The 23,710-nt window shown below is 36.2% G+C and overlaps 1 long non-coding RNA gene across 4 annotated transcripts in view; it reads left to right on the top strand.

Annotated features, from left to right (window-relative positions):
• Window positions 1-23,710, top strand: part of LOC139080951 (uncharacterized) — a 158,723-nt gene that overhangs the window by 109,997 nt on the left and 25,016 nt on the right. The gene's annotated exons all lie outside the window — the stretch shown is intronic.

A 23,710-nucleotide genomic window follows, 5' to 3' on the forward strand; every position in this document is an offset into this window, starting at 1 on the left:
AAAAAGTTCATTAGCAATTACCAATTTTTTCAACCTGCCCCCTAGTGAGGCAGAAATTCATCTGGCAGACAATTTATTTGGTAGTAAAATGAATCAAAGATCACACAGTCACAGCCTTATCATCATATTAATAATTTAAATAGCATGCTAAGGTTTATAAAAAATATTCCAGTGCATCATTACATTTTCTCCTCACAATAGTCCCATCGAGGGCAGAAGACATGAGTTTGTATCCCATTTTAATTGTGATCTATCTTGACACCCGACTAGCAAGTGGCAGATTTAAGACTAGAGAGTGATGTCTTCTTAATTTGAGTTCAAGTTCTAGTCCAGGGTCTGTCTATTATACTATGCTTCCAGAAAGGACTTCAAAAGCGTCAGATCTGGATGACTGACTTCAATCAAGAAAGATAGCATTTCTGTTTACTAGATGGGGTCCCTGAGGCCCAAATGCCATATGACTTCTCTACTTCTAGCTCTAGATCACACAGAGCGCTCTAACTCCTAGAGAGGGGTTATACCTGCCACAAATTTTTGCTCCTTTCCAGACCCCATATAATTAATACGTCTGGCACAAATCACATGTATTTTTTCAAAATTTTTTTTTTGTTGAAAATATATTTGAATTATAGAAAGCCAACATTTTTCGCACCTAGAGGCTCTTATATTTTAATGGACATCCAAAGTCCACTCTATTTACCATAGGTTATATAAATTATAGTCATTATCATCTCCGCTGTCTTCCTTATCCATTGTTATATTGCTGTATATAAGTTGCATCGGGTAGTGGTGTGCTGATAAAATGATTTGGGAGGGAAAGGAGAAAGCCTTGATTTGTAGCATTTGATGATTTCCATTGTGTAAATACTCCCACCATTGCCGACTTCAAGCTACCAATGAGACAGTACTGAACACAAAATTGAGAAGACATGTACACAATCAGCTCTTTTAAACTGGTATGAGCTGCCTCTGGAACACCACGGAGAGGGAGATCTAGGACATGAACCTGTGAGGACATGGACAGGCAAGGGGAAGTGCTTATTTATTGATTCAAACATGTACTTGGTACCTGCTCTATAACTGGGGTTCTGTTAAGAGCTTGTGGGGGGAGATTTTTTTGAGTGTGTACTATGTGTTTGGCAAATGCTAGGTCCTTTAGGCACATATCCTTGTTTCACCTTCATAACCTCAATATAAAACATGCATAATTGTCTTCATTTTGTTAGATGAGGAAACTGATGCTCCCTGAGATTTAGTGATTTGTCCAGTGAGTGACTAAGCCAGGATTCTAGTTCATGTCTCAGGGTCTTCAAAACACTTTGTGTTATGCTAAGCCATCATGGCCAGGGATTCACTGCCTTCAAGAAACTCACAGTCTAGTTGAGACTATAGACAAGAAGCACAACCATAATATACTGTGACAACATGAGGGTTGCAGAAGGGGGGCAATTAATTAACCTTAATGCAAGTTAGGCAAGGCTTCCAAAAGAAAGTGATTTGAATCTTTTTATAAGAGCTTATAGGATCTAATCTGGTGTATTGAGGTAGGGAGGATATTCCTGGCAGAGGGAACAGCATATGCAAGTCATGGAGAGGTGGTTGTGGAAATTACAAGTAGATTTGTACTTCCTTCATTCAACAAATATTTATTGAGCACCTACTATGCTCCAGACACTGTTCTAGGCACTAGATATACAGCAGTCAACAAAACTTAAGAAAACTCTGTCTTTATAGAGGTTGCATTGTATTGGCAGCAGATGCAAAATTAACAAATATATAAGTAAATAAGTATGTCAGATAGTGATTAATGATATGGGGAAATAAAGCAAGGGAGGAGGGCTAAGTTGTGTCAGGAACATGGTTACAATATTAAGGAGTGTAGAGTGGGAAGGCTGGGAGTAGGGTGAGACATGGGAGGCACCCAGAGCACAAAATTTAAGGAGGCACTCACGGTTGCTGACCCTGCACTTGCACAAGCCTGAGAGTGAGCATCTCTTTAAATTTTGTGTCCTGGGTAACTTGCTGCCCTCACCCTAGTCCCAGTCCTGTGTCCTGACAAGTGGTATTTGACTAGAAACGTAGATGAGGGTACAAGCCATTCTGATATCTGAAGGAGAGAATTCCAGCAAGTTCAAAAGCTCTGAGGCAAGGAGTGCTTTTGAGAGTGATGAGACAAAGGAAAGGCAGGAGAGATGTGCAGGCCTGAAAACATGGAGAACCTTGCTTGCCAGCTGAAGAATTTGAACTTGGTCCTGAAGACAATGGTGGAGGGTGTTTAACAGGTTGTAAATGGGGTAGGCACATGGTCAGGTTTGAATTTTAGAAATATCATTGTGGATGAAGCATGGAGGATGTAGTGAATGGAGAATAGAATATATAAGAAATGTTTGAGAGGTAAAAGAAATTAGTGTCTAGAAGAACTGTGTTATTTAGGGTATTACTACGGGCTCAAAGCGAAGATAGAAGACGAGCAGAGAAGGCAAATTGGTTTTCCTTAAAATGCTCCTATGGTCATTCTTACTCTTAAACATTTACACTGAGAAAGAAGTGATGAGAAGGAGTAAGATCAGCCAACAAAATGTCGTTGGAGTAGTGTGTAATATCCAAGGTGGTGGGCGATGTGATAGTCCTGATAATCACACAATACGTGGGTTACATCTCTTCTTATTTAGAATGAGAGATTAATTTTTTATTCAATTTGGTCCACTATCTTCATACTAAGAATTCAGTATTGGGAATGGGCCTCAGCAGGAAGGCAAATTAGAATATTTTAATGGAGGGAAAATAGAAGCTGTAAAAAAATCCAGAAAAAATTAAAATTTTAATAACAATGAAACAACACCTTTTGCATTTATGTGTGTTTGTGTGTGAATTTGACTATAACTCATCTTTGGATAAACAAAGAATGGTTCATTTCTTTAGCACTGTCCCTACCTTTCTGATCTTTTGATGCCAATTTCCCATCGCTTCAAGCTGCCTCTTGTTCTCTCGTTAGAAGTGAGGACATCAGGGCTATGCACTGTGGTTTTTATATAATATATAAATAATTTTGCTTTTCACTCTTACAAGAAAATATCTTATGGCATTGGATTCAAAATGGGAATGAAATATATATCAAGATAGATTATGCTTAATTTGGTGTAATATTTTGTGACATTTTATCACAAATTATATTCCTGTCAGGATGTTAAAAAAATTTGACTACTTTATTAATAAGAGTTTTTTGGTTACAAGATGAACAAGGCCATGTTGTTACAGCTTATGCAAAATAAAGAGAGTATGTTGAGCCACTTGATACGATTCTTGTTAAAGTTCAATCAAATCAAGGATGTAAAATATTTGACACACTGCCCGTTACATAGTAAATGCTCAATAAGTGTTAATTGCTATTATTATCAATATTAACTCAACAAAATGTTTATAGATGTTGGGTTGCAGTCAGGCACAACAAACCTATGAGGGAGGTATTACTATCCTCGTTCTACAGATGAGAAACTGAGCTCAGAGAGGTTAACTGACTGTCCCAAGATCACACAGAATGAAAGACCTGAGCTATGAATTCAAGCTCATTTTTATGGAGCCAACTACCAAAAGGGGCTGGAGTTAGTGGAACTGAAAACATGGGTACAGTATTTTGTTTCAGGGAAAAGAGTCAGGAAGAAGGAATGAATTTGGTAAGTTCTATAGTTGAGAAGATGATGTTGAAGAAGTTCTCACTAATGGAAGAAAGGAAAAGAAAGTTAAATTTGTTTCATGTTTACTTTCATTTATACGCTGTGATATTTGTCTTATATAGCGTATTTCTTTTAATACTCACAATAATCCTATGAGACAGATATTATCACCCCCATTTTTCAGATCGGAAAACTGATGTTTGGAGGGTACATGAGTACTAAGTGGCATAGTTGGGATAAAAAAGCAAATCAGTTGACTCCAGGAAATCGTGTTAGCTATATTTTGCTCATGACATTGACTCCTTTATGAAATGGGAAGTCAGTTCAGGTAAGTGGTTAAAAATGATCTAGTAAGGGGTGTTGTTATGGGCTGAACCATGTCCCTCCAAATTCATATGTTGAAGTGCTAACTCACAGTAACGCAGAATACCATTGGATTTGGAGATGGGGTCTTTAAAGAGGTCATGAAGTGAGAACGAGATCGTTATGGTGGGCCTTAACCCGGTACGAATGGTGTCCTTGTAAGAAGAGGAAATTAGGACACAGACATGTACACGTACAGAGGGAAGAGCATGTGAAGACACAGGGAAAAGACAGCCATCTGCAAACCAAGGAGAGAGGCCTCAGAAGAAACAAACCTTGCCAACACCTTGGCCTCAGACTTCTAGCTTCCAGAATTGTGAGAAACTAGTTTGTTGTTCAAGCCACCCAGTCGGTGGTACTTTCTTGTGGCAGCCCTGGCCGACTAATGCAGGTGTCTAGAGTAACTTTCAGGTAAAACCACACTATCTGAGACAAATAGTTTGCACTCGCCTGTATTAATTTTTCAGTGTTTTAGTCATAAAAGTCATATGTGTTTCTTATAGACAATTCGAACATCATAGGAAAGTATTTTATCTAAATACAATTACCCTACTTCCTACCACTCAAAGAAAATATTAACATTTTACTATTTTCTTTCCAGTTGTTTGTAACGTATTTTTCACTTATATAAAGTATTTATCTTACTTTTCAAGCAATATTATAAATTTAACATTTTCCCACGCTACTGAAAACTTCTCATAATCATATTTTTAATAGCCTTGTTATATTTCATTGTATTTGTCTATTTTCACTCATTTAAAATATTTACACTTTTACTGTTCTGAATAACATTGCAGGAAGCATTTATGTGAGTCAAGAGTTCCCAAAATCTGATTATTCCCTTAAACTAGATTCCTGGAAATAAGATTATTAAATCACAGTTCTAGGAATCTAGGTCCAACATATACCATGTACACAGCAATGCTGCAAATATGGTTAATACATGTCACAAGAAGGAAAAACAGTATTTATTAGGCAGTTAATATGAGCCAAATTCTATGTTCATCACTTTAATATATATTTCTCATAATTCACTTAAGACTGGGAGTCATTTCACATCCATTGTAAAGACGAAACTGAGGCTCAGAAGGATCAAGGATCTTGCTCAAGGTCGCATAGCTAGTGAGTGGCACTGCAGTAGACTACCAAAAGGCGCAATTCTATTGAACTGAGGGAAAGACTATCCTGTCTTCACTGTGTAGACTTTTTATTTGCTTGCTTGTTTGTTCTTTATTTCCTGTGAGGAGAACAATTTATATCCTGGGTAGTATGTCATTCTTTGGCTATATCCAGTACGTAGAAAAGATGGCGTGTTCTGCTTCTACAGCCCTCGTTTCTGTGTTGGTCGTTGGGAATTGTTCTTTCCAATTGGATGGAGGCAGAGTCACCCGTGGGCTTGTGAGGGGAAGCAGTTCTGGCTGCTGCAGGAACTGAATAGATGGCTGCTACAAATCTGTGGGCAATTGATATAGGAGGGGCGAAGCTTCTTCATGGCTACATTTTTGCTGCCTGTGCTGTTTTCCTTCATTGGTGGACTACTTTAGACTACCTATATGTTTGTCCGTCTACCTCTACTGGTGTAAGAGTTAGTAGGAGTTCTCCCCATACCCTGGCAAGGGTATGAACAACTGAATTGCTCCATATCCTTGGTTTTCAATGGTTTTGCTAGTTATTGTCTTTTATTGAGTAATTTAATAGAACTTGGGAGATGACAGAGCAAGAGCTGATAATGTGATTATCATCGATAATCTTTATACAGAAATCTAATTTCTAAATACTAGAAGTGTATCTCTTGTAAAAGGTATAGTCTTTATAGTGCATGTCTATTCACTCAACTTATTCAAAAAAGGAAAATTTGTAGCATTTTACAGCCAGGAAAACATAGCTATAAATGGCTTCTGAGCTGAGTACACATGCATTTTAGATAATAATAGTAGTACCCTGTACTCTGGTGGCTTTATGTAATTTTTGGTTATAATATTGCCTTAACAATTTGCATGGTAAATGTCAGATTGGGGCAATCTAGTAATATTTGAACTCTGACAAGAATAAGTCTAGGCTTATATATAAATTATAAGTCAAGAATGCCTACCCCAAAGAAATATAGGAGTGCTCTAGCATTTGTAGGAATTTCATGTTTTTATAACATCTAACATCATATTCTCATTTTGACATTTTCCAATTTTACTATAGAATAATTTGCAGGGCATTCATCTATGACATTGCCTGAGGCTAGAACCCTATTTTCAAAGTACAGATTCCTGAAGTAAGTATTGTGCAGTAAGTTTTTACGTGCACATAAATTGTACGTACTTTCTGGAATAAGTGTGCATTTGTCTATTCAGAGAACGTGCTTCTGAAACTATCTGTGAGTGCAAGATGTATATGGATAAATACATGAAATTGAGAATGAGTAAAGGATGTTTTTGTTTATTTGGACAGTTTCTTGGACATAGTACCAATGGTGCATTCTTAAGTTGCTTCATTTTCATTGTAACTATGACAGATTTTAATCAAAACTGAGGAGTAATTTAAGCTTTGGGAACAAAACACGCTTCAAATCTTCAACTAATTTCAATGTCTAAAGCCCTGAAATCAACTTGGTCCTTCATTGCCAGAAACTGCACAAATGAAATGGGAACTGGGGATGGTTTGTACCTTGTATAATGTATACTGACTGAGGATGGCGACAAGAAATCCAGGCAAGGGAAATAATTTGATCTGTAAATCATACTTAAAGAAATTCAGAGAAGTTAAGAAAACTTCTCCCATCACTGTAGAAAGTGATATAAGTTTCTTTAATTGGTCTATTCAGCAGAAGAACTGCTTCAGAAAACCAGATTAGTTGGGTATAGAATGACATCATCAGTAAGATGTTACCAGAAAAATGATCAGGGAATTGTCAGCTACCGACAGAAATCAATGATTTCCAGAACAATGTAGGAGTAGTAGGTTTTAAACCAGAATACAGGGATCAAAATCACGCAGATAAAAATGAGTCCTGAATTACATATTTTATTTCTTAATGAATATGCATACTCGTGCAGTATATGTGGGAAAACTACCAGAAACAGAAGATGGCAAGCTTTGTGAGCTCAGTGTCAGAGATCACGTGTTAACACAGCCGAGGGAAAATCACATGCAAGACACACAGAATATTTATTTAAGAAACTTGAAAACTGCTCTGAAGTCCTATGAAAATATTTAGATATTTTCAAAAAGAACTTTTTACATACCAAATAAGCTTTATCCTTTCATTCTGGGTTGGAGGGAAAAATACACAGAGAAAAAAAGAAAGAAAAAAAAGAAACAGATAAATTTACTTCTCACCAAATAGGAACTATATAGCTTTTTAAAAAAATCTAGTTTTTAGCCATAGTTGCTGAAGGTAAGCTTGGGTCAGGTCTCCTGCCATATTATACTTCTTATCCCAAGCCTTGGCAATTAATATATCCTTTTTGGGTTGGCGATAAATAGCATAAAGATATTGTGCTATCCATTGTGATACTTATATTTGCAATCATAATATATATATATAATATATATATATACTTAATTAAAAAGTAACGTATGATCATTGTAAAAATAAAAGTATGCAAAAATGTATAAAGTAAGAAGTGGAAGTACTCTTCTTCCATCTCATCCCCCAGGGTGAATGACAGTTAAAGGTTTGGCATGGATCTTTCTAGACCTTTTGCGCTTATATGAACCTATACACAGAGGCATATACACTACAGTATGGATCCAATTACACATCTGGTTTGTGGGTAATTTTTTCACTTATTGATATATTTCTGGATGTCTTAGTAGTCTTGGAATTGTTGCCTTACAAACAGGGCTGGAATGAACATCCTTATACATATATTCTTGTGCAAACTTGCAAGAATAGACATTCCTAGAATATAATTGCTGAGTCAAAAGGAGAAGGCATTTTAAGTTAGGCTTGAAACTGCTGAATTGACTTCTAAATATGTACACCCCACAAAGAGTTCATGAGTGTACTTTGTATCCTCACTCTCCCCAAATCTGTATACAAGCAATTTTGGCTTTAGTTTTTGCCATCCTTACAGAAAAAGGAATTTCAATAAACTTTAACTATTTTATGTAAAATCTATTGCTGCTTCAATTTTTACTTCAAAGTCTTGCCTCTTCAGAAACCTCATTTATTGAATTCTCCATCCCCATAAATCTTTAAACTTTCCCCTGAGAATTCTTTTAAAAAAAGTAATAGTAATATACAGCCTGCAGTGCTTTATACTTCATGCCTCAGTCTAATTCCTTCAATAAATTAAAAAAAAGTTTATCTAAAATCACATGTGAATCAAAGAGCTGCAATTTTTTATGCCTAATAACGTTTCACATTTTAGCTCTCACCTCTTCTGGGAACTTGCTCCATCAATTATCTTCTATTCTTTTATATGTTCAATTTTTACCTCTCCACTGACTCTTTCCTTCAGCTTTAAAATATTCTCAACTTTCATCCATTTAAAAATAAGCGCTCTCATGGGGAGTGAAATAAGTAAAATGGCAGAGTAGGCAGCTCCAAATTCCAGCCCCTCCACAGAAATATTCTTTTTTAAAAAAGCAGAAACTGTCAGAATCAGATTTGTCAGAACTCTGGAAAACAGTCAAAGGTTTACAGCAACCAAGTGAATGCAAAATCAAGAAACAGGCAACTGAAAATGGCTAAAAAGTGTTGGGGCCAAGGACAGTCCACCCAAAATATGCCATAATAACATACTGATTATTTTGAATGAAAGTTACTTGAGAAACAAAAATGGCGTTCTGACCCTCTTGTCTGTTCCCCCTGAAAGCAGAAAATAAATCTCCTACGTGAAAGGGCATCATCTCCAGAGTAGGAATTCAGGGCCGAGAAGCCTGCATCAACAAATCTTGCTAATTTACTACCTCAAGCCTAAACTCTGCTTAAATTCCTCACTAACTACTTACCCCAAACCTGTTTCTTTGTGCTGTCATTCCTCACAAATTTATGTTTCTTCGTGTAAAAGATATATATACTGCCTCTTTGTTCACTCTCTGAGCATCATTTCTTTATGATCTCCAATACATACATATTAAACTGGGTTTTGCTCCTGTTAATCTAATCTTACATCAATTTTACTATTAGTCCAGCCTTAAGAACACAAGAAGGAAAGAAAGGGGATTTTCCTCTGCCCCGATGAGAGATTTGTGGCATTTTTACTTGCTTTTGCCCCACCCTGTCCCAAGCTAAAAGATGGTCTTGAAGACACATTCCCAGTGTAGAACCCTGGTCCCTGGTTCCAAAGGAATCAGAACATACCTTATTGACAAGTTATTGTGCTTGCCTGTTCTAACCCGTCAAGAGGCTACCTGAAGGACCGACACAAGGCACTCATCTATATTTTGCCTAACTCAGAATTCATTCAGAGATGAAACGTGGCAAGCTTTATATTTGAATGCATTGCTCAAAAACATTGTAAGGTGAACTAAAGACCAGTGGTTATCTGGGGGAAAGATTACGGTTGAGACAATGGATTGCCTAAAGCACTGGAAGAAAAGCTGGGGAGAGACTTTCTTTGGCAAATTAGGGTATTCTAAAGTGTCTGTGTATATTAAGGAATTTAGAAAGCCATAAACATTTCCAGTGCAAGACACATGCTCAAAAAAAAGATCTAATAAGACCCTACATTTTTTGGGGGGAGGTGAGGAAGATTAGCCCTGACCCAAAATCTCTTGCCACTCTCCCGCTTTTTGCTTGAGGGAGATTGAAGCTGAGCTAACATCTGTGCCAATCTTCCTCTATTTTATGTGGGATGCCACCACAGTGTGGCTTGATGAGCAGTGCTAGGTTCATGCCTAGACCTTAAATTTTTAACTCTGGCTGATCTCCAGTCTCAATTCAAACAGGAAATGAAGACTAAGGTAGATTTGTAAACAGCCTAGATAACCAGCTTATTGTTATTATTATTGTGGAAATACTTTATGTGAGATCTACCCTCTTAGCACGTTTGAGTATACAATACAGTATTGTTAACTTTAGGCACTGTGTTGTACGGTAGATCTCATGCTCTTTTTCATCTTGTAAAAGTGGAAACTTTGTACTTTTTGACTAGTACCTCACCATTTCCCTCTCCCCCAGCTCCTAGAAATCACCATTCTACCCTCAGTTTCTATGAGTTTGACTATTTTAGATTCTTTAGATAAGTGATATATGTAGTTTTTGTGCTTTTGTAGTGGGCTTATTTCACTTAGCATAATGTCCTCCAGGTTCATCCATGTTGTCATAAATGGTGGGATTTCTTTCTTTCTTAAGGCTAAATAACATCTCATTGTAGGTATATATGACATTTTTTTCTAGCCATTCATCCGTTGGTGGACATTTAGTTTTTTTCCACCTCTTGGCTATTGTGAATAATGCTGCAGTGAACACGGGAGTGCAGAGATCTCTTCAAGATCCTGATTTCAATTCTTTTGGATATAAACCCGGAAGTGGGATTGCTGGATTATATGGTGGTTCTACTTTTAATTTATCGAGGAACTTCCATACTGTTTTCCATAGTTACTGCACCAATTTACATTCTTACCAACAGTTTTCAAGAGATCCCTTTTCTCCACGTCTTTGAAAACAGTTGTCAAACTAAAAGCTTTTGCACAGTGAAGGAAACCATCAACAAAACAAAAAGACAACCTACCAAATGGGAGAAGATATTTGCAAATCATATATCCAATAAGGGGTTAATATCCAAAATATAGGGCAGAGGGACTGAATAGACATTTTTCCAAAGAAGACACATAGATGGCCAACAGGCACATGAGAAGATGCTCAACATCATTAACCATCAGGGAAATGCAAATCAAAACCACAAGGAAATATCACCTCACATCTTATTATCAAAAAGACAAGAAATAATAAGTGTTGGAGAGAATGTGGAGAAAAGAGAACCCTCATACACTGCTGGTGGGAGTGTAAATTGGTGCAGCCACTATAGAAAACAGTATGGAGGTTCCCCAAAAAATTAAAAATAGAACTATCATTAAAATCCGGCAATTCAACTTTTGGATATCTATCCAAAGAGAATGAGAACACTAATTTGAAAAGATACATGTATCGCTGTACTCTTCTTCTTCTTCTTTTTTATAATAGCCATCCAAGTGTGAAGTGGTATATCTTATTGTCATTTTGATTTGTGTTTCCTTGATGATTAGTGATGTTGAGCACCTTCTCATGTAGCTGTTGGCAATTCGATATGTCTTTTTGGAGAAATATCTATTCAAATCCTTTGCCTATTTTTAAAAGTGGGTCATGTGCGTTTTTTCTATTGAGTTGTATGAATTCCTTATGTATTTTGGATATTAACCACGTATCAGATATGTGGTCTGCAAATATTTTCTTCTAGTACATAGGTTGCAATTTCACTGTTTCCTTTGCTGTACAGAAAATTTTGGTTTAATTATTCTGATTTGTCTGTGTTCCTGTAGCTTCCTGTGCTTTTGATGTCATATTGAAGAAATCTTTGCCAAGACCAGTGTCAAGAAGCTTTGTCGCTCTGTTTTCTTCTAAGAGTTTTAGTTTCAGGTCTTACATTTAAATCTTTAATTCACTTAGAGTTGACTTTTGTTTATGGTGTAAGATAATGGTCCAATTTTGTTCTTTTGCCTGTGAATATCTGTTTTTCCAGCATCATTTGAAGAGAATGTCTTTTTCCGATTGTGTATTCTTGGCACCTTTGCCAAGGATTATTAGATTATATATGAGTGGTATTATTTCTGGACTCCTATTCTCTTGCATTGGTCTATAGGTCTTTCCTTATGTCAGTACCATATTGTTTAAATTACTGTAGCTTTTTAAAATATATATATATATATTTTAAGATTTTTTATTTATTTATTTATTTATTTTCCTTTTTCTCCCCAAAGCCCCCCCGGTACACAGTTGTATATTCTTCGTTGTGGGTCCTTCTAGTTGTGGCATGTGGGACGCTGCCTCAGCGTGGTCTGACAGCAGTGCCATGTCCGCGCCCAGGATACGAACCAACGAAACACTGGGCTGCCTGCAGCAGAGCGCGCGAACTTAACCACTCGGCCACGGGGCCAGCCCCTAAAATATATTTTTAACTCAGGAAGTGTGATGCTTCTACCTTTGTTGCTCTTTCTCAAGATTGTTTTGCTGTTTGGTGTCCTTTGTGGTTCCATATGAATTTTAAGATTATTCTTCCTATTTGTTTGTTTGTTTTTTGAGGAAGATTAGCCCTCAGCTAACTACTGCCAGTCCTCCTCTTTTTGCTGAGGAAGCCTGGCCCTGAGCTAACATCTGTGCCCATCTTCCTCTACTTTATATGTGGGATGCCTACCACAGCATGCGTGCCAAGCGGTGCCATGTCCGCACCCGGGATCCGAACCAGGGAACCCCTGGCCACCGAGAGGCAGAACGTGCGAACTTAACCGCTGCGCCACCGGGCCGGCCCCTATTCTTCCTATTTTTGTAGAAAACACTTTTGGGATTATGATACAGATTGCGCTGAATGTATAGATCATTTTCAGTAGTATGGGCATATTAACAATATTAAGACTTCCAATCCATGATCACAGTCTGTCTTTCTATTTACTTGTGTCTTTAATTTCTTTCATCAATGTTTCGTGGTTTTCAATAAACTAGTTTTTTACCTTCTTGGTTAAGTTTATTCCTAAGTATTTTTTTTGATGCTACTGTAAATGTGATTGATTTCTTAATTTCTTTTTTGAAGAGTTTCTTGTTAGTGTATTGAAATGCAGCTGATTTTGTATGTTGATATTGTGTCCTGAAAACTTACTGAATTTGTTCATTAGTTCTAACAGTTTTTTTATGGAGTTGTTAGTTTTCCATATAAAAATTTATGTCATCTGAAAGCATAATTAATTTTATTTATTCCTTTTCAATTTGGAAAACAGTTTGGCAGTTCTTCAAAAATTTAGACATAGAATTACCATGTGATTCTGCCATTCTACCCTTGGGTATATATACCCTAAAGAATTAACAACAAGTACTCAAACAAGTACATGATGTGCATGTTCGTGGCAGCACTGTTTACAATAGACAAAAGGTGGACATAGCCTAAATGTCCATTAATGGATGAATGGAGAAACAGATTTTGCTATATACATGCAATGGAATATTATTTAGCCAGAAAAATGAAGTACTGATATGTGCTACAATGTAGATGAACCTCAAAAATGTTGTTAAGTGAAGGAAGTCAGGCACGACAGGTCACATATTGTATGATTCCATTTATATTAAATATACAAAAGAGGTAAATCGATAGTAAGAGAATGCAGAGTGGTGGTTGCCAAGGGCTGTGGGATAGAGGAATGGGGCAAAACCACTTAATGGTTAAGGGGTTTTCCTGTGAAATGATGGAAATGTTCTAGAACTAGATACAGGTGGTGGTTGTACAACATCATAAATGTGCTAAATGCCACAGAATCATTCATTTGAATTGTGAATTTTATTTTATATGAATTTCACCTCAAAATTGTTTTTCAAGTAACCCTCTTGTGACCCTGTGTGCTCCTCTCGCTATCGTCCTATTGCTCCTTCTCTTCCTAGTCAAACTTCCCTAAAAGTAGTCTGTGTGCATTCTTTAAATCCTCACTTTCCATCACTTCTCAACACACGGCAATCTGACTTCCACTTCAACAACAACCCTAGTGAAAACTGCTCTTGCGAAGTTTTCCAGGTCTCCCAACTGGACATTTTCCATTGTCTTGCTAGACTTCTCTTGCACTTTATATTCTGCTCCTCTATTCTCATTAACTCTCCATTTCCTTATTTCTTCTTGCACTTTTCTAGTTGTTTCCTCTTGTTCATCTTCATGGGTTTCTCTTCTCTATTCTTTAGCCATGGGACTTGCCCAGGGCTCCATACTTAGCAATACTTTTCTCTCTCAATCTTATCTACTTCCGTGACTGTAAAGACAATTTGAATGTATAATTCCTAAATCTCTCTCTCCAGCATTAACCTCACTCCTGAGCTCAAATATTTATAACCAATTTCCTGTTCATCATATATATTTTGAGATATGTTAGAGTTTCCTCAAATTCCAAATATCCAAAACTGAAATTCTCATACCACTCCTTAAAGATACCCCTGTTCCTGCATTCTAGACCACTGTAAATGACACTGCTATCCACCTGGTTACCAACATAAGAAACCGTGGCTTCATCCTAGACTTTTTGACATCCAATTACTATCCAGTCTAGTTGGTTTTCCTTCTCAGTATATCTCAGATTCCTTTCCTTTTTTTTTCACCCTTACTTTCATTAGCATATTTTATTGTTTCTCCTATGTACTATTATAATAACCTACTAACCACTTTGCCTGCTTCCTCATCCATCCATCCATCCAGCACACATCATTCAGAGGAATATAGATAAATACAAACAAGATCATACTCCTTTCATGTTTAGTGTACTTCTGGGGTTCTTCATTGCTTACAAAATAAAACCTCATATCCTTTGCTTGCTACTCCCGGTTATTCAAAATCTCATTCTATATTTCTCCAGTCTCATCCCTCACTCTTCCCTGTCTTGCTTTTGATGATCTAATAACAAACTGCTTATAGTTCTCCAACATGTCCTGCTGTTTTTCACCTCCTTTCCTTTGCTCATATTCCTTCCTCTTCCTGTCACTGTGCTTCCTATCTTTCAGTTAGTTTCTGGATAACTCTTACTCATCTTTCAAGATTCAACTAACGTATCACCTACTCCAGAAAGCTTTCCCTGAACTGCCAGGTCAAGGAGAAATGTCCCTTTTTGTGTTCCTATAGGACCATATAGATATATCTGTCTTAGCACTTATGTTAATTGAAACCATGGGATTCTGATTGTCTCCCCTCATTTGACTGTAAGATCCTTGAGGCAGACACCATAGCTCACTCATTTGTGTCTTAAGTGCCTTATACATTCAATGAATGTTGGTTCTACCAGAGGGGAAAAAAGTCTCTTAAAGACAGAGGGGGTACCGTCAAGTATGTGAAGTGCAAATCTTGCATATATTTCTGCCATTTGTTGTCTCACAGCTTTCTTTAGCCTCTTGCCTGTCTTGCCTGCATTCTCTTTGCTGGCTGTGTTTTCTGACTCACGTTTTAGACATGGAAATGTTCCTAACTTCCTTTGGTGGGAAGTTATTTCCATATGAAGGCCCTAACAAAAATTAAGTCTCCAATTTTGCAGCATGATGACGTCAATTTACTGTGCAACGTCATCCTTCTGGCAGAAGTGTTAATTAAGGGACACTACTGTGGGCCTGTTTTTTCTCCCTATTTTGTAGAATATATAGAGGGGCTACATTCTGCCATTTTGAGTTAGGAGATATCTAGTAAAAATATCAAGACAGGAATATAGGAGCAACTATTGTATGTTGATGTGCACTCTGTTCATTAACTTGTGTAGAATAGTGTAAAATAGTTTTGGTATAAAAGAGGCAAGTAAATAGAACAGAATTATATTTAACAACTGAACAAAGCATATCTAGGTCCTACTGGATATATCTGATAACCCAGCAGAGTGGTGAAAGACTGATGCCCCATTTTATGCATAAGTATCAGAAACTAGAGAAAAAAAGATCTCAAACTTAGAAAGCACATTGCTAGATATTGCTCTTCCAGTTTTTGGAAAAACGAAAGCATGCCACCAAATTTTGACTTCCACTAAATATTTAGACCTTTCCTTTTCATCAGTTCCTTTCGTGATGTGTAAAAGCGTCTATCTCTTTACTGTTGCTAAATATGGATTAAGACAATTAGGGCTTTCTTAGATCAAATTATACATTGTACTTTTCCACCCATTAGCAATGTAATTGGTTGGATTTCAGTTGTTATTTTCACAACATCAATAAGAAAGGCATGACCTTGCTTCTTGTGTTGTATAGCTTTATATAAATCAGTTGCTTTTCAACAGTTTTGCTCTATTAAGCACATGATAGTTTTTGTTGTTTATAACTCTGGTAACTTGCGTTAGACAGACTCATCGAACAATCATTTGGACTATAATTATTGCCTTTAAAGCATCCTATCTAATCTTAAGAAAATGCTAGAACTATTCAATTCTGAATAATCTTCTAATATAGTTTGCATTTTGTCTACAAAGAAGAATTACTTTGCAAGATTTCTTTTGTTCTCCTTTGCATATTCTTTTTCAAGGATGGTTCAATCAGGCACAGGTATGAATAAGAAAAAGCTTAAGAATATAATAATTTAAATAGTTTTATAGTACTAAAATTCTTAGATATTAATTCTAGTTTCAAACAGATTTGGGTAAGGGGAAGAAATTGCTCAAAATTAGAGTTATTTTTCTCAGACCTAATAATTATCGGATCACGCAGATTCAGGGCAAAAGACATTTCTTAGGTATACATTTAATTTTGGTTTCACTGATAGAAATATTAACATCTATTTCTATTATGCTGTATCAAGAAAGAAGAGTTATTTAAAAAAAAAAACCACCTAACCAAACAGATAACCTTATAAATCCATGACTTTAATCTCTAAATATGTTTTTCTTGATCTGATAATTTTCTGTGGAAATTTGCATATATTAAATCTGATCTTTAATCTCGTCACTGCCTCCCCCAGTACTGATCTTGACAGTTTTGCTGAAATTACATTAAGAAGTAAGCCTGATGTTCTTCTAAGAAGGTGATGTGGGCCTTATTATCCTATGGCTATTGATTTTTACCTGAACATTGTTATTTCTGAGTTCATTGTTAGCAACAGCAAAATTAAACCAGTTTAAACAGTACAGTTAGATTTGTGTGTATAAACCCAAACTAGGACCGTCAATCGTACTTCTTGGCAAACTCTCCTTAATCCACAGGATCAAAGTCAGTATCATCTAACATATATTTCACTTTCTTTGCAGTAATCTCTTTTCAACTTTATCTCCTTATCATAAGGAGGGATAATCGCAGGAGGAGGGGATCCATAGTCTGGGGCAATTTTCTAATAGTTATCTAAATTCAATTATCTTGATTCTTGCTGGGTTCTGGAGTCTGTTTCTTGAGCATGAATGCAGCACTCCCCTAAACAGAGCATTCTTTCAAGATGTTGGTTGCTTACCTCGTACATTGAATGCTGGATGAATATGGTGGATTTCCAGATGAAATCTCGTAGAAGAGAAAGAATATACATAGGATATCATCTAATTTTTGAGCACATATGGAACACTGCCTGGGAACTCTCAGAAATGCTTGCATAAGAGAGGCAGATTATGCAGTGAACTGGAGTATCAATCTGAATATAAAAGAACCTAAAGTCAAGATAATTTGAGTCTTGATGCTAATGTGACTTTGCTTATTCCAATTGGCTTTTGGGGCCTAGGGAAATTCAGGTTAAATCTGGATACTGGAAAAGCTTGAAGCTTAACTGAATGCTATACCAATGTATGATATCATCTCATTACAACTTTTTTTTTTGAGGAAGATTAGCCATGAGCTAACCTCTGCTGCCAATCCTCCTCTTTTTGCTGAGGAAGATTGGCCCTGAGCTAACATCCATGCCCATCTTCCTCTATTTTATATGTGGGACGCCTGCCACAGCATGACTTGATGAACAGTGCATATGTCCACACCCGGGATCCGAACTGTCAAACCCCGGGCTGCCGAAGCAGAACATGTAAAGTTAACCACTGTGCCACCAGGCTGGGCCCTCATCTCGTTACATCTTTACCAGCACTGAACAGTAGCAACTATTTTCACTTTAAGAATTATATAAGTAAAACATGGTAAGTTTAAGTTGTTAAAATTATTAATTTGAATGAACGTATTTTCTTATGTTTATTGTCAGTTATATTTCTTCTTTTGGAAATTGTCCTTTGCGTAATTTATTAGGGTGTTGTTAAAAGATCTTCATATGACAATTATATAAATTCTCCATTGCTGTTCTGGGAAAACATTCCTACAGTCTCCCATTTGACTTTTAATTTTATTCAAAAGGCATTGAATTAGGACATTTGCAAGTCTGCAAAGATTTATGTGTGACTTCTTCCATCGAGATTATCTACGATTATTTTACTTGACTCAGAGTTGAGTTAAAATTTAATTATTTCATTACAGATGCTTAAAGATAGCTGCTTAAAAAACTATTTTAGAAAACATGGATTGCATTCTTAAATAATCTGAGTGGGGGGAAAACTTTCAACACATGACACAAAGCCATAAGGAGGATTAAAATAACTGAAGCTGTTTTAACTGATCTCATTTGAACAACTCACCAGATTAGATAATTCTCTTCATTCTCTATGTGAGACATACCGATTGATGCACCTGGCATGCTGAATGTTCGCGGCCAATAGATTACTCTCTAGTATTGGAAAAAGTATGACTAAATACGACATCTGCTGCTGCTGGGAATGTAAATTGGTGTAACCTATTTTGGAGCACAGTCTGGCAACAAGCATCTTTTTAAAAATACATACTTTCCCTCTGTAAGGAATTTATCCTATATAAATGCAGGCAAAAGTCTGCCAACATATACATAGAAGGATCTTCATCACTACTGTATCTATAATTGTTAAAAAAAAAACCTGGCAAAAATTAATGTCTATCAGTAGAGGACTGATTTAGTATATTTATGGTACAGGCATACGATGGAATACCATTAAAATGAACGGAAGTAAATGTATATTTTATGATTTGGAAGATGGCCAGTAAATATTGCCATTAAGTGAAAATAACAATTTGAAGAGCTGCATGCATTGTAGGAATCTATTTATAAAAATAAAATTTCTGAAAGGATATGTTAGAGACTTGATAATGACTATTTCTGGGGGTTGGGACTAGAGGCTCAGGGTGGGGAAAATCTTTTGGTTTCTATTCTTATATATTAGGTACCAATTGTATTTTATATGACCATGTAATTTCTTTTAGATATTTATTTATGTGAAAAAGTGCATTGTTCTTTAATTCAGGCTTTTTCTTCTTTATGAAAATTCTTTCAAAGACGAAGATATGGTAAGATAGAGAAATTAGTCCTCATCCCTATGTGACTCCGTCCTGGTAATCTATGTCACTGTATAGGCCTCAATTACACTCCTACAATGGGGAGAATGTGTGTTTTAAGTTTAAGAAAATATTGTGAAAGTGTATTAAAATTTTGAATTAGCTCATGGCTTGAATTTGGCTCACAGGTACATTTTGTTTGACCCAAATATTTGTAAAATTAATTTAAACATTCAAAAAATTACGATTTTAAATTTAAAAATTACATTTCCTGAATCCTTTGAAAAAAATAAAAGGATGTGATAATACTGAGAGTCATGGCAACAATCAGCTTGGACTCAGGAGTAGCCGCCCCCTTTACATGGGGCATGTGACTTAATCTGTCACAGTCTCACCACTCATAATTGTCATATATCCGGATAATTGAAACCTCCAAGGTCCCTATAGATAGGAGTTTGACTCATGCTCTAGAACTTATGGGACAATCATGTTTTAAAAGCTCATTGCCCCTTTCCTTGTTTAGTTAACCCTAGGATAGCAAATGATTTTTAAAAATTTAAGCACAAGCAACGGCACCTTTTGTGTCAGTTCACAGTGGTCTGCTCTGGAGTCTCGCCAAAGGGAGACAAATTCACAAGATCCCCTGTCAGGCTCTTAAGATTAATGCCAGACTTCGAATTGATTTTGGAAAGGTGTAAGGAAGAAAGCAGAAAGATGAGACACCAGCATATAGTTAGGATAATATAAAGACCTATCTACACTGCAAAAAACACAATAAAACTAAGACTATAGCAAGATTACAAGTTACTTAAGACTATCCATATTTCTACAGGCTTTAGTTTGAGGAGCACTACAGATAGAAAAGCTATGAAGCAGACACATGGCATTTGTACTTTCCGGAAGGTTAGAAACGAAATAAAAGCTTCTTGTCCAAGGTTACCAAGATCATTAGCAGAAAGATCAAGAATAGAAACAAAGCCTTTCAAATTCCATGCCACAGTCCAAAGGATGTCATTTTTTATCACAGTTTTGTTAAGTGAAAGAAAAAAAATGAATCATAATCAGGTGAATCCTGCAAGGGCTTTAAATATTAAGTAATGATTATCAGAGACAGAATGAATAAACCAGGAAAGGAAAAGTGGACAGATATACTAATTATTTTCCCTTTTGTGCATCATAAGTAACAAAAAATACAAAGCTAGAGGTGGAGGGAACAGTAATGTAGCTGCATTTAAAATACACAAACAGAGCAAAATAAACAGAGAGGGCAAAACACTAATGATTATTTTAAAGTTTTTACTTGGATTTCAACATTGCCAAGATTTGCTGTATCGGCTGATGGAAGACTAACTATAAACAGCTAAACCAAGAGACTGATGAAGTATAAACGTCAAGATTAGAGTAGTTTGTGAACTCAAAACTGGAACAAATCAGAAAAAAAACTCTCTCCAAAATTTGAGCCTAAATCGTAGTTAACCTTCTAAAGAAGCTAAAAAAATCAAGAAATATATATATTTTTAAATTCATTTTTTAGAGCAGTTTTAGGTTTACAGAAACAATTGAGCATAAAGTAAAGAGTTCCTATATGCCACTCTCTCCTCCCCACCCCCACTTTCTCCTATTATTAACATCTTGCATCAGTGTGGCACAACTGTTACAATCGATGGGTCAATATTGATGCAATATTATTAAGTAAAGTCCATAGTTTATGTTAAGTTTCACTCTTAGTTTTGTACACTCAATGGGCTTGGGGAAAAGTATGATATCATGCATCCACCATTACAGTATCATACAGAATATTTTCACTGCTTTAAAAATCTGTGCTCACCTATTCATCCCTCTCTCCTTCCTCCCAAACCTCTGGCAACCACTGATATTTCTGCTGTATTATAGTTTTGCCTCTTCCAAAACGTCAAATAATTGGAATCATGCAGTACAGAACCCTTTCAGATTCACTTCTTTCACTTAGCAATATGTATTCAAGTTTCCTCCATGTCTTTTGTGGCTTAATAGCTCATTTCTATTTATTGCTGAATAATGTTCCACTGTGTGGATCTAGCACAAACTATTTATCCATTCACCTATTGAAGGAAATTTTGGTTGCTTTCAAGTTTGAGTAATTTTAAGAAAGCTGCTATACACATTTGTGTGCAGGTTTTTGTGTGGTCGCGTTTTGAACTTGTTGAGTAAATACCAAGGAGAGTGACTGCTGGATCACATGGTAAGGGGATGTTTAATTTTGTAAGAAACTGCCAGATTGTCTTCTAAGTGGCTGACACAATTTTGCACTCCCACCACCTGTGAATGAGAGTGCCTGTTGCTCCACAACCTTGCAAATATTTGCTGTTGTCAGTGTTTTGGATTTTAGCCATTCAAATAGGTGTGTAGTGGTATCTCATTGTTTTAATTTGCAACTCCCTAAAGAGAGAAAATGTTGAGCATCTTATCATGCTTTTTTTACCATCTGCAGATCTTCTTTGATGAGGTATCTGTTCAGACCATTTGCCCATTTTTAAAATTATTTGTTTTCTTACTGTTGAAATTTAAGATTTAATGTATATTTTGGATACCAGTTCTTTATCAGATACTTGTCTGGCAAATATTTTTCTCCCAGTCAGTGGCTCGTATTTTCGTTCTGTTAATGGTGTCTTTCGCAGGGCAAACGTTTTTAATTTTAATGAAGTCTGATTTATCCAATATTTTCTTTCACGGATTATGCTTGTGTTGTATCTAAAAAGTCATCAAAAATCCAAGGCCACCTAGATTTTCTCCTATATTATTGTCTAGTTTTGTAGTTTTGCATTTTGCAGTTAGGTCTATGATACAATTTGAGTTAATTTTTGTGAAAGTGCAAGGCTTGTGTCTAGATTTTTTTTTTTTTGCCCAAATATGCCCAAGTGTTCTAACACCATTTGTTGAAAAAGGATATCCTCTTTCCATTGAATTGTACTTGCTCCTTTGTCAAACATCAGTTGACCATATTCGGGTGCATCATTTTCTGGCTTTCTATTGCATTGATCTATTTGTCTATTCTTTTGTCAATATCACACTGTATTCATTACTGTGGCTTTATAATAAGTCTTGAGGTTGAGTAACGTTAGCCTTCTGTCTTAGTTTGTTTGCACTGCTACAAGAAAATACCATAGATTGGGTAGTTTATAAACAAACTTTTGTTGTTCACAGTTCTGGATGCTAGAAGTCCAAGATCAAAGTCCCAGCATGGTCAGCTTCTGGTGAGGGCCCTCTTCGAGGGTGCAGATTTCTCGTTCTATCCTCACACGGTAGAAGGGGCTAGGGAGCTCTGTGTGGTCTCTTTTATAAAAGCACTAATGCCATTCAAGAGATCTCCTCCCTCATGAGCTAATCACCTCCCAAAGGCCTTACTTTTTGCCACCATCACATTGAGCATTAGAATTCCAACATGGGAATTTTGGAAAGACATAAACATTCAGACTATAACACCCTTTGATAGTTCTCCTTTAATATCATGTTGGCTAATCAGGGTCTTCTGTTTTTCTATATAAATTTTAGAATCAACTTGTTAATATCCATATCCACAAAATAATTTGATCAGACTTTGATTGGGTTGTGTTGAATCTAGAGATCAATTTGGAAAAAAACTGGAATTTTAAGAATATTTAATCTTTCTACCCATAGACATGGAATATCTCTCCATTTACTTAGATCTTTGGATTCTTTTATCAGTTTTATAGTTTTTCTCATATAGATCTTGTATATATTTTGTTAGATTTATAAGTATTTTATTTTTGGGGTGCTAATATAAATGGTATTGTGTTTTTTGTGTTTTTTTAGGAGGAGGAAGATTGGCCCTGAGCTAACACCTGTGCCAATCTTCCTCTATTTTATATGTGCGACACCGCCACAGCATGGCTTGACGAAAGGAGTGTAGGTCTGCATTGGGAATCCGAACCAGCAAACCCCAGGCCACTGAAGTAGAGCATGTGACCCTAACCACTATGCAGCCATGTTGATCCCAGTGGTATTGTGTTTTTAATTTCAAATCCCAGTCGTTTATGGAATACAGGAAAATGATTGAGTTCTGTATATTAATCTTGTATTTTGCAATGCTGTCATAATTACTAATCACTAGTTAGTTCCAGGAGATTTTTTTGACAGTTCTTTGGGATTTTCCACACAGATAATCATGTCATCAGGTAATGAAGACAATTTTATTCCTTCCTTTCCAATCTGTATACTTCTTTCTCTCTTTTTCTTGTCTTATTCTGTTAGCTAAGACTTCCATTACAATATTTAATAGGAGTGGTGAGAGATGAAATCCTAGCATTATTTCTGATCTTAGTGGCCAAAATTTGTAAAACCATGTGGTGCAGTTCACTTGCATTCAACTAAGATTTTTTTTTCTTTTTTTTTGTTGTGATAAGAATACTTAAAATGAGACTTACCCTCTTAAAATTTTAAATATACAATACAGTATTTTAACTACAGGAGCAATGTTGTAAAGAAGATCGGTAGGATTTAATAATCTTTCAAAACTGAAACTTTATATTTGTTGAACAGCAACTTCAATTTCCCTCTTTCCCACCTCCTGGCAACCACCATTCTATTCTCTGCTTGATGAGTTTGACTGTTTTAAATTCCTCATGCAGTATTTGTTCATCTGTGTCTGGCTTATTTCACTTAGCATAATATCCTTGAGGTTCATCCATGCTGTCACATATGGCAGAATTTCCTTCTTTTT

This window comes from Equus przewalskii, chromosome X, assembly GCF_037783145.1.
Source record: "Equus przewalskii isolate Varuska chromosome X, EquPr2, whole genome shotgun sequence".
NCBI classification, from domain to species: Eukaryota; Metazoa; Chordata; class Mammalia; order Perissodactyla; family Equidae; genus Equus; species Equus przewalskii.